The 18597-nt window shown below is 40.4% G+C and overlaps 9 non-coding genes across 9 annotated transcripts; all 9 read right to left on the bottom strand.

Annotated features, from left to right (window-relative positions):
• Window positions 1–1730: 1730 nt before the first annotated feature.
• LOC148340834 (U5 spliceosomal RNA) lies at window positions 1731–1844 on the bottom strand. Its single transcript, XR_015842728.1, has one exon. It is a non-coding gene; the product is annotated as a U5 spliceosomal RNA (small nuclear RNA).
• Window positions 1845–2857: 1013 nt separating this feature from the next.
• On the bottom strand, window positions 2858–3071 carry LOC148340833 (small nucleolar RNA U3). The gene has a single exon (XR_015842657.1). It is a non-coding gene; the product is annotated as a small nucleolar RNA U3 (small nucleolar RNA).
• Window positions 3072–5878: 2807 nt separating this feature from the next.
• Window positions 5879–5992, bottom strand: LOC148340832 (U5 spliceosomal RNA). Its single transcript, XR_015842727.1, has one exon. It is a non-coding gene; the product is annotated as a U5 spliceosomal RNA (small nuclear RNA).
• Window positions 5993–7005: 1013 nt separating this feature from the next.
• LOC148340831 (small nucleolar RNA U3) lies at window positions 7006–7219 on the bottom strand. Its single transcript, XR_015842656.1, has one exon. It is a non-coding gene; the product is annotated as a small nucleolar RNA U3 (small nucleolar RNA).
• A 2790-nt stretch (window positions 7220–10009) lies between these two features.
• LOC148340830 (U5 spliceosomal RNA) lies at window positions 10010–10123 on the bottom strand. Its single transcript, XR_015842726.1, has one exon. It is a non-coding gene; the product is annotated as a U5 spliceosomal RNA (small nuclear RNA).
• A 1013-nt stretch (window positions 10124–11136) lies between these two features.
• On the bottom strand, window positions 11137–11350 carry LOC148340829 (small nucleolar RNA U3). The gene has a single exon (XR_015842679.1). It is a non-coding gene; the product is annotated as a small nucleolar RNA U3 (small nucleolar RNA).
• Window positions 11351–14141: 2791 nt separating this feature from the next.
• LOC148340828 (U5 spliceosomal RNA) lies at window positions 14142–14255 on the bottom strand. Its single transcript, XR_015842725.1, has one exon. It is a non-coding gene; the product is annotated as a U5 spliceosomal RNA (small nuclear RNA).
• Window positions 14256–15268: 1013 nt separating this feature from the next.
• Window positions 15269–15482, bottom strand: LOC148340827 (small nucleolar RNA U3). Its single transcript, XR_015842655.1, has one exon. It is a non-coding gene; the product is annotated as a small nucleolar RNA U3 (small nucleolar RNA).
• A 2790-nt stretch (window positions 15483–18272) lies between these two features.
• LOC148340826 (U5 spliceosomal RNA) lies at window positions 18273–18386 on the bottom strand. Its single transcript, XR_015842724.1, has one exon. It is a non-coding gene; the product is annotated as a U5 spliceosomal RNA (small nuclear RNA).
• Window positions 18387–18597: the final 211 nt, after the last annotated feature.

The raw sequence follows: 18597 nt of genomic DNA, 5'->3' as shown, positions 1-18597 counted from the left end.
ATAATAATTACGTCCTAGGTCTGTATAGCTATGCAAACAACACAGTTTTTTGTGATACTTTATCAAAAAAGGTCTGACCATGTAAAGAATCGCCGCTTTAACAACTATTACGAGATCCATATCAGCCCATCCCTTAGGAGGATCATCCCATGACATATGTTGTACATCATCCTCTGAAATAGGTGCAGGTCCTGGGTCTGGGTCGTTGAGGGTCTGAACCTTAGAGGGCTCAATCACACTGTTTGAGAACTCTTGTTCGGACCAACTAGGTACTCGTACCTCCTCGATTTGTGGAGATTCAGCCTGGTCGGACCAACTGGGCAGTTGGACCTCCTCGGTTTGTGAAGATTCTGCCGACAAGGTGGGGATCATCGGAGGGATCGACGGCGGTGTCGGGGAAACGGGACGGCTGCACCCTGAATATGATGGTTCGACAGTGTTGTATGAGGATACAGCAGGGGTAAGTAAGGGGTAGGATGTCCAGACTTGCCTGCCACTCACAATCTTTTCAAACACCTTAAGGCTCTTGTCAGATGTAGGATGTGACAGGCTTGGGGGGTGTCTATGCAATTCGCCAGGACTTGCACAGACAACACCCCAAGCATGCACATTGCCATGCTTAGACTTATGTCAAAGGGGACATGTCTAGGCATGTTTGCAAAAAGAAAACGGGGGGCTTTTATCAACCGAATAATCATATACCTGGTCAACACCTTATTGAAAGGTAAAAACAACCCCAACTCTTTTCAACTCATATTATTTCACTTATTTAATTAGGTTATATATATATATATATATATATATATATATATTTATATATATATATATAAATAATTTAATTAGATGATATATATTTCACTTATTTAATTAGCTGCTTTATATACCACTATACTTCAAATATAAAAATATTGATGACATAAGCACAGTTTGGGAGGGGGCTTGGGGACAGATGTACATGGGGAACACATCATTTTTTGACAGAAGCGGTATTCTGTAGGGTGGGATTAACACATCAAGCAGGAAAGGAAATTGGACATTTTTGACAGAAACTGTATTCTGTAGGGAAGGATTAACATTTCAAGGAGGCGGGGAAATTGGACATTTTTTAACAGAGGGGGCGGGGAAATTGGACATTTTTGACCGAAACGGTATTCTGTAGGCGGGGCTATGACGTCATGAATAATTAAGAACGCTGTATTCTAATATCTCTCCCGCCCTATCAAAGTCCCAAAATAAAGCAGCTTCATTGAAGTTCAAATGTCAAATCAATTTTGCATAATGAAACGACCTGTTGTTTATCATTTCAACTCTATTTAAATAATTTGTATCATGTGTTTGTTTCAGAATTAAAAAGATGATCATCAGTAACCATTGTTACACCTTTTTTTTTTTTACCACAAACCAACCGGCATAACTCTTCTTTTACACAGAAATTCTTTAGGTCTATGTCCTTTTAAATAAGAGCTGTGATAGATGTTTCTCCTAAATCCGTCATTTGAAATATGAATATATCTGTAACTATGTTTTCACAACTTAGTTGCAACAACTTTCCAATGCCTAGATCTTTGGTTTCACAAACACCCCGAATTAATTTTGCCTGACGTTTAGCCACATAGATAATCAAAAGCGGTGAAGCAACCATTGTGACAATCTTGACTTCCACTAAGTCGTCAGCCAACTTATAAATGGACGAAGACGCCTAGTCACATTTATATTCAACACTGTTAGAAGGCTCTGCTTTCGCAGAGCATCAAAAAATTTAGATTAACTCTTGCTGTTCCTCCCCACGGAAATCTTTAGTAAAAGGCGAAAGATTTATTCGATTTGAGAAGAAACAAGAGTGTACTAGGACTTAACTACTGAAACGGGCTAACCCATTGCCCGCTAAACCCCTTTAACAAACGGTCCCAGAGTCAAACGTGTCACCTTTATCTTTCAAACACGAGTGATAACCATTGATGGATATTTTTTTTGCTATACTTCAATGGTCTTCACTCTCATTACAAATGGACAGTATAAACGAATACTAGTGTGTAGGTCTTTGTGGCGGATACCTTCATTTGATCCATTTTCTGCGCAGAGGATTGTGGGTAAAAGGGCGAGCCCTATCAGCCAATGGTCGATGTAGCGAGGGGAGAGATATGAACGATTTGACGGAAGTGATCGAAACGTTTATTTGACGTCCACACTGGCTCAACGGAGGGTTGCAGAGCCACGAAAGCTTGTAAAGCGTGTTCGGGGCCCTGTAAATTGGGAATTTTATGTTGGTTCTCTCTAGACCGCTGGGTTCAAAAAGTTGTGGTGAAAAGACGTCCTCCTAGAAATGAGTAAAATGTGTGGTACCACATGTCCCCAGCAGAGGGCGGAATCCCTGTATGGTGAGGTTGGTATTTGGGTTTCAGTCAGATGATGATAGTTTGTCATTTTCAACGTGAAATTACTTTTGCGTTTATATGATGATTGGTTACGTTTTAAAATAATTTAGAGTTTTTAATCTATTATGTTACTATTGGTTAAAAGCTGAATCAAATCAAACATCAAATTCAATGAAATTAATTTCGATTGATTTTATGTGGGCCACTCTCACTTTCATGTGTTCTTTTATTTTCTGATCTTTTTTCCATGCAAGGGTGCTGTCAAACATGTGCTTCTGTTTTTACCTCAGGTGAAATATCCTGCTCATTAACTTCAACATTAGCACAGCAAATGAACTGAGAACCAGTTGAGGGAAGAGTCTGTCTTCTGCTCAAAACCAGCCAGGTAAGGGTTCTGCACCCAACAATCACAAATGGCCAGGTGACTTCTTAAAAAACTAATCAACGTAAATAGAGTCTTTCTCTTGATTTAACCACTGAGAACTACTCTGAACATATTCCTCCCAACACTGCTCTGCTGGAAAGCAGTGAACAATCATCAATGGCATAAAACATATGACTAACCATTGATTAGTGCCAGATTCATGCTCGGAAAGGAATATCTTGCTTCATCATCGTAGCTTGCGAGACCAAACACTTTAGAAGCACATTTCTCAAGTCGAGACCTATAGAAATGATCCCTGAAAGTATAGTCTTATTTCTGCATTCTGGGACGACTAGTAGTCATCTGGAAGACGACCACTTTTGCTCAGAGGACCTACTTTTGCTCAGACGTCTCAGCTCATCTAAAAGAACCAGCTCATGGTTGCTAAACAAAATGGTAGCTTTTAGCTGTCCAAAAAATGTTATCTTTTGGATAAATTATAGTCCTGACTATACTTTTCTCAAATTTTTAACCGGGGATGACCAACTCCTTTAGCTCAGGATGGTCATATAATAAGGTCTCTGCTGACATTGATTGGTAAGGCGATCAGGTTCAACATCATCCAGTTGGGTGGTCGGAGCTTTATCGATCATTGTCACTGAGTGGAACGTGCATCATTTGTCATCAGTGTTGTTTGCAAGAATTTGGAAGATCAAACACTTTGCAAATGTATTTCCTAAATCAAGAACTATTGAAGTGAGCCTAATAATTGCATAACATTCAGATACCACGGGAAGTCAAGTGTGTAGCGTATATGCCACATGTGGACCACTGATCAATGTCTGAGAGCGTGACAATATAAAGCAGATCAATATGGGGTCCCTACAAAGTGATTTGGCAAGGACTTGCCAGACTTTAAATTGATCAACAGACTCCTGATAAGGGACACTCTTCATCACCTAGAGGACTTCAGCAGACACTGGTTGCGCATTCAAGCTGCAATCAACGCAGTTAGTTTGGCATTTGCCAAACCCGTGACAGGGAGGGGTCAGCTTCCATCAACTTAGCCGGCTGGCCAAAGACTGACCCCAAGAGGTCGACATAAAAACTGCAGCGACAAGTTCCAATGCAGTATCATCGACCAAAACTACATTGTAATGAAATACAGTTGAACATATTTCTGTTGATTATTGTGAACTTTTGGTGGTCCAGGATTTTCCCCATACCTCCGACTGAAGAGCGGCAAATAGCTTAGGTCCGGTAAGTTCTGTACGAGTGCTAACTCCACCATTAAGATCTCTGCAACTCGTTTGACAGTTTCTTTATCCGTTTTTACAGAACACAAATCCAACAAGTAGTGAATACAAGGTAAAAACGTTTTACCACAAAGGATTGGCATGATGCGATCATATTGCTGTCTTACATAATAATTACGTCCTAGGTATGTATAGCTATGCAAACAACACAGTTTTTTGTGATACTTTATCAAAAAAGGTCTGACCATGTAAAGAATCGCCGCTTTAACAACTATTACGAGATCCATATCAGCCCATCCCTTAGGAGGATCATCCCATGACATATGTTGTACATCATCCTCTGAAATAGGTGCAGGTCCTGGATCTGGGTCGTTGAGGGTCTGAACCTTAGAGGGCTCAATCACACTGTTTGAGAACTCTTGTTCGGACCAACTAGGTACTCGTACCTCCTCGATTTGTGGAGATTCAGCCTGGTCGGACCAACTGGGCAGTTGGACCTCCTCGGTTTGTGAAGATTCTGCCGACAAGGTGGGGATCATCGGAGGGATCGACGGCGGTGTCGGGGAAACGGGACGGCTCCACCCTGAATATGATGGTTCGACAGTGTTGTATGAGGATACAGCAGGGGTAAGTAAGGGGTAGGATGTCCAGACTTGCCTGCCACTCACAATCTTTTCAAACACCTTAAGGCTCTTGTCAGATGTAGGATGTGACAGGCTTGGGGGGTGTCTATGCAATTCGCCAGGACTTGCACAGACAACACCCCAAGCATGCACATTGCCATGCTTAGACTTATGTCAAAGGGGACATGTCTAGGCATGTTTGCAAAAAGAAAACGGGGGGCTTTTATCAACCGAATAATCATATACCTGGTCAACACCTTATTGAAAGGTAAAAACAACGCCAACTCTTTTCAACTCATATTATTTCACTTATTTAATTAGGTTATATATATATATATATATATATATATATATATAAATAATTTAATTAGATGATATATATTTCACTTATTTAATTAGCTGCTTTATATACCACTATACTTCAAATATAAAAATATTGATGACATAAGCACAGTTTGGGAGGGGGCTTGGGGACAGATGTACATGGGGAACACATCATTTTTTGACAGAAGCGGTATTCTGTAGGGTGGGATTAACACATCAAGCAGGAAAGGAAATTGGACATTTTTGACAGAAACTGTATTCTGTAGGGAAGGATTAACATTTCAAGGAGGCGGGGAAATTGGACATTTTTTAACAGAGGGGGCGGGGAAATTGGACATTTTTGACCGAAGCGGTATTCTGTAGGCGGGGCTATGACGTCATGAATAATTAAGAACGCTGTATTCTAATATCTCTCCCGCCCTATCAAAGTCCCAAAATAAAGCAGCTTCATTGAAGTTCAAATGTCAAATCAATTTTGCATAATGAAACGACCTGTTGTTTATCATTTCAACTCTATTTAAATAATTTGTATCATGTGTTTTTGTTTCAGAATTAAAAAGATGATCATCAGTAACCATTGTTACACCTTTTTTTTTTTTACCACAAACCAACCGGCATAACTCTTCTTTTACACAGAAATTCTTTAGGTCTATGTCCTTTTAAATAAGAGCTGTGATAGATGTTTCTCCTAAATCCGTCATTTGAAATATGAATATATCTGTAACTATGTTTTCACAACTTAGTTGCAACAACTTTCCAATGCCTAGATCTTTGGTTTCACAAACACCCCGAATTAATTTTGCCTGACGTTTAGCCACATAGATAATCAAAAGCGGTGAAGCAACCATTGTGACAATCTTGACTTCGACGAAGTCGTCAGCCAACTTATAAATGGACGAAGACGCCTAGTCACATTTATATTCAACACTGTTAGAAGGCTCTGCTTTCGCAGAGCATCAAAAAATTTAGATTAACTCTTGCTGTTCCTCCCCACGGAAATCTTTAGTAAAAGGCGAAAGATTTATTCGATTTGAGAAGAAACAAGAGTGTACTAGGACTTAACTACTGAAACGGGCTAACCCATTGCCCGCTAAACCCCTTTAACAAACGGTCCCAGAGTCAAACGTGTCACCTTTATCTTTCAAACACGAGTGATAACCATTGATGGATATTTTTTTTGCTATACTTCAATGGTCTTCACTCTCATTACAAATGGACAGTATAAACGAATACTAGTGTGTAGGTCTTTGTGGCGGATACCTTCATTTGATCCATTTTCTGCGCAGAGGATTGTGGGTAAAAGGGCGAGCCCTATCAGCCAATGGTCGATGTAGCGAGGGGAGAGATATGAACGATTTGACGGAAGTGATCGAAACGTTTATTTGACGTCCACACTGGCTCAACGGAGGGTTGCAGAGCCACGAAAGCTTGTAAAGCGTGTTCGGGGCCCTGTAAATTGGGAATTTTATGTTGGTTCTCTCTAGACCGCTGGGTTCAAAAAGTTGTGGTGAAAAGACGTCCTCCTAGAAATGAGTAAAATGTGTGGTACCACATGTCCCCAGCAGAGGGCGGAATCCCTGTATGGTGAGGTTGGTATTTGGGTTTCAGTCAGATGATGATAGTTTGTCATTTTCAACGTGAAATTACTTTTGCGTTTATATGATGATTGGTTACGTTTTAAAATAATTTAGAGTTTTTAATCTATTATGTTACTATTGGTTAAAAGCTGAATCAAATCAAACATCAAATTCAATGAAATTAATTTCGATTGATTTTATGTGGGCCACTCTCACTTTCATGTGTTCTTTTATTTTCTGATCTTTTTTCCATGCAAGGGTGCTGTCAAACATGTGCTTCCGTTTTTACCTCAGGTGAAATATCCTGCTCATTAACTTCAACATTAGCACAGCAAATGAACTGAGAACCAGTTGAGGGAAGAGTCTGTCTTCTGCTCAAAACCAGCCAGGTAAGGGTTCTGCACCCAACAATCACAAATGGCCAGGTGACTTCTTAAAAAACTAATCAACGTAAATAGAGTCTTTCTCTTGATTTAACCACTGAGAACTACTCTGAACATATTCCTCCCAACACTGCTCTGCTGGAAAGCAGTGAACAATCATCAATGGCATAAAACATATGACTAACCATTGATTAGTGCCAGATTCATGCTCGGAAAGGAATATCTTGCTTCATCATCGTAGCTTGCGAGACCAAACACTTTAGAAGCACATTTCTCAAGTCGAGACCTATAGAAATGATCCCTGAAAGTATAGTCTTATTTCTGCAATCTGGGACGACTAGTAGTCATCTGGAAGACGACCACTTTTGCTCAGAGGACCTACTTTTGCTCAGACGTCTCAGCTCATCTAAAAGAACCAGCTCATGGTTGCTAAACAAAATGGTAGCTTTTAGCTGTCCAAAAAATGTTATCTTTTGGATAAATTATAGTCCTGACAATACTTTTCTCAAATTTTTAACCGGGGATGACCAACTCCTTTAGCTCAGGATGGTCATATAATAAGGTCTCTGCTGACATTGATTGGTAAGGCGATCAGGTTCAACATCATCCAGTTGGGTGGTCGGAGCTTTATCGATCATTGTCACTGAGTGGAACGTGCATCATTTGTCATCAGTGTTGTTTGCAAGAATTTGGAAGATCAAACACTTCGCAAATGTATTTCCTAAATCAAGAACTATTGAAGTGAGCCTAATAATTGCATAACATTCAGATACCACGGGAAGTCAAGTGTGTAGCGTATATGCCACATGTGGACCACTGATCAATGTCTGAGAGCGTGACAATATAAAGCAGATCAATATGGGGTCCCTACAAAGTGATTTGGCAAGGACTTGCCAGACTTTAAATTGATCAACAGACTCCTGATAAGGGACACTCTTCATCACCTAGAGGACTTCAGCAGACACTGGTTGCGCATTCAAGCTGCAATCAACGCAGTTAGTTTGGCATTTGCCAAACCCGTGACAGGGAGGGGTCAGCTTCCATCAACTTGGCCGGCTGGCCAAAGACTGACCCCAAGAGGTCGACATAAAAACTGCAGCGACAAGTTCCAATGCAATATCATCGACCAAAACTACATTGTAATGAAATACAGTTGAACATATTTCTGTTGATTATTGTGAACTTTTCGTGGTCCAGGATTTTCCCCATACCTCCGACTGAAGAGCGGCAAATAGCTTAGGTCCGGTAAGTTCTGTACGAGTGCTAACTCCACCATTAAGATCTCTGCAACTCGTTTGACAGTTTCTTTATCCGTTTTTACAGAACACAAATCCAACAAGTAGTGAATACAAGGTAAAAACGTTTTACCACAAAGGATTGGCATGATGCGATCATATTGCTGTCTTACATAATAATTACGTCCTAGGTCTGTATAGCTATGCAAACAACACAGTTTTTTGTGATACTTTATCAAAAAAGGTCTGACCATGTAAAGAATCGCCGCTTTAACAACTATTACGAGATCCATATCAGCCCATCCCTTAGGAGGATCATCCCATGACATATGTTGTACATCATCCTCTGAAATAGGTGCAGGTCCTGGGTCTGGGTCGTTGAGGGCCTGAACCTTAGAGGGCTCAATCACACTGTTTGAGAACTCTTGTTCGGACCAACTAGGTACTCGTACCTCCTCGATTTGTGGAGATTCAGCCTGGTCGGACCAACTGGGCAGTTGGACCTCCTCGGTTTGTGAAGATTCTGCCGACAAGGTGGGGATCATCGGAGGGATCGACGGCGGTGTCGGGGAAACGGGACGGCTGCACCCTGAATATGATGGTTCGACAGTGTTGTATGAGGATACAGCAGGGGTAAGTAAGGGGTAGGATGTCCAGACTTGCCTGCCACTCACAATCTTTTCAAACACCTTAAGGCTCTTGTCAGATGTAGGATGTGACAGGCTTGGGGGGTGTCTATGCAATTCGCCAGGACTTGCACAGACAACACCCCAAGCATGCACATTGCCATGCTTAGACTTATGTCAAAGGGGACATGTCTAGGCATGTTTGCAAAAAGAAAACGGGGGGCTTTTATCAACCGAATAATCATATACCTGGTCAACACCTTATTGAAAGGTAAAAACAACGCCAACTCTTTTCAACTCATATTATTTCACTTATTTAATTAGGTTATATATATATATATATAAATAATTTAATTAGATGATATATATTTCACTCATTTAATTAGCTGCTTTATATACCACTATACTTCAAATATAAAAATATTGATGACATAAGCACAGTTTGGGAGGGGGCTTGGGGACAGATGTACATGGGGAACACATCATTTTTTGACAGAAGCGGTATTCTGTAGGGTGGGATTAACACATCAAGCAGGAAAGGAAATTGGACATTTTTGACAGAAACTGTATTCTGTAGGGAAGGATTAACATTTCAAGGAGGCGGGGAAATTGGACATTTTTTAACAGAGGGGGCGGGGAAATTGGACATTTTTGACCGAAGCGGTATTCTGTAGGCGGGGCTATGACGTCATGAATAATTAAGAACGCTGTATTCTAATATCTCTCCCGCCCTATCAAAGTCCCAAAATAAAGCAGCTTCATTGAAGTTCAAATGTCAAATCAATTTTGCATAATGAAACGACCTGTTGTTTATCATTTCAACTCTATTTAAATAATTTGTATCATGTGTTTTTGTTTCAGAATTAAAAAGATGATCATCAGTAACCATTGTTACACCTTTTTTTTTTTACCACAAACCAACCGGCATAACTCTTCTTTTACACAGAAATTCTTTAGGTCTATGTCCTTTTAAATAAGAGCTGTGATAGATGTTTCTCCTAAATCCGTCATTTGAAATATGAATATATCTGTAACTATGTTTTCACAACTTAGTTGCAACAACTTTCCAATGCCTAGATCTTTGGTTTCACAAACACCCCGAATAAATTTTGCCTGACGTTTAGCCACATAGATAATCAAAAGCGGTGCAGCAACCATTGTGACAATCTTGACTTCCACTAAGTCGTCAGCCAACTTATAAATGGACGAAGACGCCTAGTCACATTTATATTCAACACTGTTAGAAGGCTCTGCTTTCGCAGAGCATCAAAAAATTTAGATTAACTCTTGCTGTTCCTCCCCACGGAAATCTTTAGTAAAAGGCGAAAGATTTATTCGATTTGAGAAGAAACAAGAGTGTACTAGGACTTAACTACTGAAACGGGCTAACCCATTGCCCGCTAAACCCCTTTAACAAACGGTCCCAGAGTCAAACGTGTCACCTTTATCTTTCAAACACGAGTGATAACCATTGATGGATATTTTTTTTGCTATACTTCAATGGTCTTCACTCTCATTACAAATGGACAGTATAAACGAATACTAGTGTGTAGGTCTTTGTGGCGGATACCTTCATTTGATCCATTTTCTGCGCAGAGGATTGTGGGTAAAAGGGCGAGCCCTATCAGCCAATGGTCGATGTAGCGAGGGGAGAGATATGAACGATTTGACGGAAGTGATCGAAACGTTTATTTGACGTCCACACTGGCTCAACGGAGGGTTGCAGAGCCACGAAAGCTTGTAAAGCGTGTTCGGGGCCCTGTAAATTGGGAATTTTATGTTGGTTCTCTCTAGACCGCTGGGTTCAAAAAGTTGTGGTGAAAAGACGTCCTCCTAGAAATGAGTAAAATGTGTGGTACCACATGTCCCCAGCAGAGGGCGGAATCCCTGTATGGTGAGGTTGGTATTTGGGTTTCAGTCAGATGATGATAGTTTGTCATTTTCAACGTGAAATTACTTTTGCGTTTATATGATGATTGGTTACGTTTTAAAATAATTTAGAGTTTTTAATCTATTATGTTACTATTGGTTAAAAGCTGAATCAAATCAAACATCAAATTCAATGAAATTAATTTCGATTGATTTTATGTGGGCCACTCTCACTTTCATGTGTTCTTTTATTTTCTGATCTTTTTTCCATGCAAGGGTGCTGTCAAACATGTGCTTCCGTTTTTACCTCAGGTGAAATATCCTGCTCATTAACTTCAACATTAGCACAGCAAATGAACTGAGAACCAGTTGAGGGAAGAGTCTGTCTTCTGCTCAAAACCAGCCAGGTAAGGGTTCTGCACCCAACAATCACAAATGGCCAGGTGACTTCTTAAAAAACTAATCAACATAAATAGAGTCTTTCTCTTGATTTAACCACTGAGAACTACTCTGAACATATTCCTCCCAACACTGCTCTGCTGGAAAGCAGTGAACAATCATCAATGGCATAAAACATATGACTAACCATTGATTAGTGCCAGATTCATGCTCGGAAAGGAATATCTTGCTTCATTATCGTAGCTTGCGAGACCAAACACTTTAGAAGCACATTTCTCAAGTCGAGACCTATAGAAATGATCCCTGAATGTATAGTCTTATTTCTGCAATCTGGGACGACTAGTAGTCATCTGGAAGACGACCACTTTTGATCAGAGGACCTACTTTTGCTCAGACGTCTCAGCTCATCTAAAAGAACCAGCTCATGGTTGCTAAACAAAATGGTAGCTTTTAGCTGTCCAAAAAATGTTATCTTTTGGATAAATTATAGTCCTGACAATACTTTTCTCAAATTTTTAACCGGGGATGACCAACTCCTTTAGCTCAGGATGGTCATATAATAAGGTCTCTGCTGACATTGATTGGTAAGGCGATCAGGTTCAACATCATCCAGTTGGGTGGTCGGAGCTTTATCGATCATTGTCACTGAGTGGAACGTGCATCATTTGTCATCAGTGTTGTTTGCAAGAATTTGGAAGATCAAACACTTCGCAAATGTATTTCCTAAATCAAGAACTATTGAAGTGAGCCTAATAATTGCATAACATTCAGATACCACGGGAAGTCAAGTGTGTAGCGTATATGCCACATGTGGACCACTGATCAATGTCTGAGAGCGTGACAATATAAAGCAGATCAATATGGGGTCCCTACAAAGTGATTTGGCAAGGACTTGCCAGACTTTAAATTGATCAACAGACTCCTGATAAGGGACACTCTTCATCACCTAGAGGACTTCAGCAGACACTGGTGGCGCATTCAAGCTGCAATCAACGCAGTTAGTTTGGCATTTGCCAAACCCGTGACAGGGAGGGGTCAGCTTCCATCAACTTGGCCGGCTGGCCAAAGACTGACCCCAAGAGGTCGACATAAAAACTGCAGCGACAAGTTCCAATGCAGTATCATCGACCAAAACTACATTGTAATGAAATACAGTTGAACATATTTCTGTTGATTATTGTGAACTTTTCGTGGTCCAGGATTTTCCCCATACCTCCGACTGAAGAGCGGCAAATAGCTTAGGTCCGGTAAGTTCTGTACGAGTGCTAACTCCACCATTAAGATCTCTGCAACTCGTTTGACAGTTTCTTTATCCGTTTTTACAGAACACAAATCCAACAAGTAGTGAATACAAGGTAAAAACGTTTTACCACAAAGGATTGGCATGATGCGATCATATTGCTGTCTTACATAATAATTACGACCTAGGTCTGTATAGCTATGCAAACAACACAGTTTTTTGTGATACTTTATCAAAAAAGGTCTGACCATGTAAAGAATCGCCGCTTTAACAACTATTACGAGATCCATATCAGCCCATCCCTTAGGAGGATCATCCCATGACATATGTTGTACATCATCCTCTGAAATAGGTGCAGGTCCTGGATCTGGGTCGTTGAGGGTCTGAACCTTAGAGGGCTCAATCACACTGTTTGAGAACTCTTGTTCGGACCAACTAGGTACTCGTACCTCCTCGATTTGTGGAGATTCAGCCTGGTCGGACCAACTGGGCAGTTGGACCTCCTCGGTTTGTGAAGATTCTGCCGACAAGGTGGGGATCATCGGAGGGATCGACGGCGGTGTCGGGGAAACGGGACGGCTCCACCCTGAATATGATGGTTCGACAGTGTTGTATGAGGATACAGCAGGGGTAAGTAAGGGGTAGGATGTCCAGACTTGCCTGCCACTCACAATCTTTTCAAACACCTTAAGGCTCTTGTCAGATGTAGGATGTGACAGGCTTGGGGGGTGTCTATGCAATTCGCCAGGACTTGCACAGACAACACCCCAAGCATGCACATTGCCATGCTTAGACTTATGTCAAAGGGGACATGTCTAGGCATGTTTGCAAAAAGAAAACGGGGGGCTTTTATCAACCGAATAATCATATACCTGGTCAACACCTTATTGAAAGGTAAAAACAACGCCAACTCTTTTCAACTCATATTATTTCACTTATTTAATTAGGTTATATATATATATATATAAATAATTTAATTAGATGATATATATTTCACTCATTTAATTAGCTGCTTTATATACCACTATACTTCAAATATAAAAATATTGATGACATAAGCACAGTTTGGGAGGGGGCTTGGGGACAGATGTACATGGGGAACACATCATTTTTTGACAGAAGCGGTATTCTGTAGGGTGGGATTAACACATCAAGCAGGAAAGGAAATTGGACATTTTTGACAGAAACTGTATTCTGTAGGGAAGGATTAACATTTCAAGGAGGCGGGGAAATTGGACATTTTTTAACAGAGGGGGCGGGGAAATTGGACATTTTTGACCGAAGCGGTATTCTGTAGGCGGGGCTATGACGTCATGAATAATTAAGAACGCTGTATTCTAATATCTCTCCCGCCCTATCAAAGTCCCAAAATAAAGCAGCTTCATTGAAGTTCAAATGTCAAATCAATTTTGCATAATGAAACGACCTGTTGTTTATCATTTCAACTCTATTTAAATAATTTGTATCATGTGTTTTTGTTTCAGAATTAAAAAGATGATCATCAGTAACCATTGTTACACCTTTTTTTTTTTTACCACAAACCAACCGGCATAACTCTTCTTTTACACAGAAATTCTTTAGGTCTATGTCCTTTTAAATAAGAGCTGTGATAGATGTTTCTCCTAAATCCGTCATTTGAAATATGAATATATCTGTAACTATGTTTTCACAACTTAGTTGCAACAACTTTCCAATGCCTAGATCTTTGGTTTCACAAACACCCCGAATTAATTTTGCCTGACGTTTAGCCACATAGATAATCAAAAGCGGTGAAGCAACCATTGTGACAATCTTGACTTCGACGAAGTCGTCAGCCAACTTATAAATGGACGAAGACGCCTAGTCACATTTATATTCAACACTGTTAGAAGGCTCTGCTTTCGCAGAGCATCAAAAAATTTAGATTAACTCTTGCTGTTCCTCCCCACGGAAATCTTTAGTAAAAGGCGAAAGATTTATTCGATTTGAGAAGAAACAAGAGTGTACTAGGACTTAACTACTGAAACGGGCTAACCCATTGCCCGCTAAACCCCTTTAACAAACGGTCCCAGAGTCAAACGTGTCACCTTTATCTTTCAAACACGAGTGATAACCATTGATGGGTATTTTTTTTGCTATACTTCAATGGTCTTCACTCTCATTACAAATGGACAGTATAAACGAATACTAGTGTGTAGGTCTTTGTGGCGGATACCTTCATTTGATCCATTTTCTGCGCAGAGGATTGTGGGTAAAAGGGCGAGCCCTATCAGCCAATGGTCGATGTAGCGAGGGGAGAGATATGAACGATTTGACGGAAGTGATCGAAACGTTTATTTGACGTCCACACTGGCTCAACGGAGGGTTGCAGAGCCACGAAAGCTTGTAAAGCGTGTTCGGGGCCCTGTAAATTGGGAATTTTATGTTGGTTCTCTCTAGACCGCTGGGTTCAAAAAGTTGTGGTGAAAAGACGTCCTCCTAGAAATGAGTAAAATGTGTGGTACCACATGTCCCCAGCAGAGGGCGGAATCCCTGTATGGTGAGGTTGGTATTTGGGTTTCAGTCAGATGATGATAGTTTGTCATTTTCAACGTGAAATTACTTTTGCGTTTATATGATGATTGGTTACGTTTTAAAATAATTTAGAGTTTTTAATCTATTATGTTACTATTGGTTAAAAGCTGAATCAAATCAAACATCAAATTCAATGAAATTAATTTCGATTGATTTTATGTGGGCCACTCTCACTTTCATGTGTTCTTTTATTTTCTGATCTTTTTTCCATGCAAGGGTGCTGTCAAACATGTGCTTCCGTTTTTACCTCAGGTGAAATATCCTGCTCATTAACTTCAACATTAGCACAGCAAATGAACTGAGAACCAGTTGAGGGAAGAGTCTGTCTTCTGCTCAAAACCAGCCAGGTAAGGGTTCTGCACCCAACAATCACAAATGGCCAGGTGACTTCTTAAAAAACTAATCAACGTAAATAGAGTCTTTCTCTTGATTTAACCACTGAGAACTACTCTGAACATATTCCTCCCAACACTGCTCTGCTGGAAAGCAGTGAACAATCATCAATGGCATAAAACATATGACTAACCATTGATTAGTGCCAGATTCATGCTCGGAAAGGAATATCTTGCTTCATCATCGTAGCTTGCGAGACCAAACACTTTAGAAGCACATTTCTCAAGTCGAGACCTATAGAAATGATCCCTGAAAGTATAGTCTTATTTCTGCAATCTGGGACGACTAGTAGTCATCTGGAAGACGACCACTTTTGCTCAGAGGACCTACTTTTGCTCAGACGTCTCAGCTCATCTAAAAGAACCAGCTCATGGTTGCTAAACAAAATGGTAGCTTTTAGCTGTCCAAAAAATGTTATCTTTTGGATAAATTATAGTCCTGACAATACTTTTCTCAAATTTTTAACCGGGGATGACCAACTCCTTTAGCTCAGGATGGTCATATAATAAGGTCTCTGCTGACATTGATTGGTAAGGCGATCAGGTTCAACATCATCCAGTTGGGTGGTCGGAGCTTTATCGATCATTGTCACTGAGTGGAACGTGCATCATTTGTCATCAGTGTTGTTTGCAAGAATTTGGAAGATCAAACACTTCGCAAATGTATTTCCTAAATCAAGAACTATTGAAGTGAGCCTAATAATTGCATAACATTCAGATACCACGGGAAGTCAAGTGTGTAGCGTATATGCCACATGTGGACCACTGATCAATGTCTGAGAGCGTGACAATATAAAGCAGATCAATATGGGGTCCCTACAAAGTGATTTGGCAAGGACTTGCCAGACTTTAAATTGATCAACAGACTCCTGATAAGGGACACTCTTCATCACCTAGAGGACTTCAGCAGACACTGGTTGCGCATTCAAGCTGCAATCAACGCAGTTAGTTTGGCATTTGCCAAACCCGTGACAGGGAGGGGTCAGCTTCCATCAACTTGGCCGGCTGGCCAAAGACTGACCCCAAGAGGTCGACATAAAAACTGCAGCGACAAGTTCCAATGCAATATCATCGACCAAAACTACATTGTAATGAAATACAGTTGAACATATTTCTGTTGATTATTGTGAACTTTTCGTGGTCCAGGATTTTCCCCATACCTCCGACTGAAGAGCGGCAAATAGCTTAGGTCCGGTAAGTTCTGTACGAGTGCTAACTCCACCATTAAGATCTCTGCAACTCGTTTGACAGTTTCTTTATCCGTTTTTACAGAACACAAATCCAACAAGTAGTGAATACAAGGTAAAAACGTTTTACCACAAAGGATTGGCATGATGCGATCATATTGCTGTCTTACATAATAATTACGTCCTAGGTCTGTATAGCTATGCAAACAACACAGTTTTTTGTGATACTTTATCAAAAAAGGTCTGACCATGTAAAGAATCGCCGCTTTAACAACTATTACGAGATCCATATCAGCCCATCCCTTAGGAGGATCATCCCATGACATATGTTGTACATCATCCTCTGAAATAGGTGCAGGTCCTGGGTCTGGGTCGTTGAGGGCCTGAACCTTAGAGGGCTCAATCACACTGTTTGAGAACTCTTGTTCGGACCAACTAGGTACTCGTACCTCCTCGATTTGTGGAGATTCAGCCTGGTCGGACCAACTGGGCAGTTGGACCTCCTCGGTTTGTGAAGATTCTGCCGACAAGGTGGGGATCATCGGAGGGATCGACGGCGGTGTCGGGGAAACGGGACGGCTGCACCCTGAATATGATGGTTCGACAGTGTTGTATGAGGATACAGCAGGGGTAAGTAAGGGGTAGGATGTCCAGACTTGCCTGCCACTCACAATCTTTTCAAACACCTTAAGGCTCTTGTCAGATGTAGGATGTGACAGGCTTGGGGGGTGTCTATGCAATTCGCCAGGACTTGCACAGACAACACCCCAAGCATGCACATTGCCATGCTTAGACTTATGTCAAAGGGGACATGTCTAGGCATGTTTGCAAAAAGAAAACGGGGGGCTTTTATCAACCGAATAATCATATACCTGGTCAACACCTTATTGAAAGGTAAAAACAACGCCAACTCTTTTCAACTCATATTATTTCACTTATTTAATTAGGTTATATATATATATATATAAATAATTTAATTAGATGATATATATTTCACTCATTTAATTAGCTGCTTTATATACCACTATACTTCAAATATAAAAATATTGATGACATAAGCACAGTTTGGGAGGGGGCTTGGGGACAGATGTACATGGGGAACACATCATTTTTTGACAGAAGCGGTATTCTGTAGGGTGGGATTAACACATCAAGCAGGAAAGGAAATTGGACATTTTTGACAGAAACTGTATTCTGTAGGGAAGGATTAACATTTCAAGGAGGCGGGGAAATTGGACATTTTTTAACAGAGGGGGCGGGGAAATTGGACATTTTTGACCGAAGCGGTATTCTGTAGGCGGGGCTATGACGTCATGAATAATTAAGAACGCTGTATTCTAATATCTCTCCCGCCCTATCAAAGTCCCAAAATAAAGCAGCTTCATTGAAGTTCAAATGTCAAATCAATTTTGCATAATGAAACGACCTGTTGTTTATCATTTCAACTCTATTTAAATAATTTGTATCATGTGTTTTTGTTTCAGAATTAAAAAGATGATCATCAGTAACCATTGTTACACCTTTTTTTTTTTACCACAAACCAACCGGCATAACTCTTCTTTTACACAGAAATTCTTTAGGTCTATGTCCTTTTAAATAAGAGCTGTGATAGATGTTTCTCCTAAATCCGTCATTTGAAATATGAATATATCTGTAACTATGTTTTCACAACTTAGTTGCAACAACTTTCCAATGCCTAGATCTTTGGTTTCACAAACACCCCGAATAAATTTTGCCTGACGTTTAGCCACATAGATAATCAAAAGCGGTGCAGCAACCATTGTGACAATCTTGACTTCCACTAAGTCGTCAGCCAACTTATAAATGGACGAAGACGCCTAGTCACATTTATATTCAACACTGTTAGAAGGCTCTGCTTTCGCAGAGCATCAAAAAATTTAGATTAACTCTTGCTGTTCCTCCCCACGGAAATCTTTAGTAAAAGGCGAAAGATTTATTCGATTTGAGAAGAAACAAGAGTGTACTAGGACTTAACTACTGAAACGGGCTAACCCATTGCCCGCTAAACCCCTTTAACAAACGGTCCCAGAGTCAAACGTGTCACCTTTATCTTTCAAACACGAGTGATAACCATTGATGGATATTTTTTTTGCTATACTTCAATGGTCTTCACTCTCATTACAAATGGACAGTATAAACGAATACTAGTGTGTAGGTCTTTGTGGCGGATACC

This window comes from Idiotropiscis lumnitzeri, chromosome 3, assembly GCF_059441095.1.
Source record: "Idiotropiscis lumnitzeri isolate Australia: NSW breed Sydney's pygmy pipehorse chromosome 3, RoL_Ilum_1.0, whole genome shotgun sequence".
In the NCBI taxonomy this organism is placed as follows: Eukaryota; Metazoa; Chordata; class Actinopteri; order Syngnathiformes; family Syngnathidae; genus Idiotropiscis; species Idiotropiscis lumnitzeri.
Note: the sequence above shows the minus strand (reverse complement) of the source record. Positions and strands in the feature narration are given on the sequence as shown.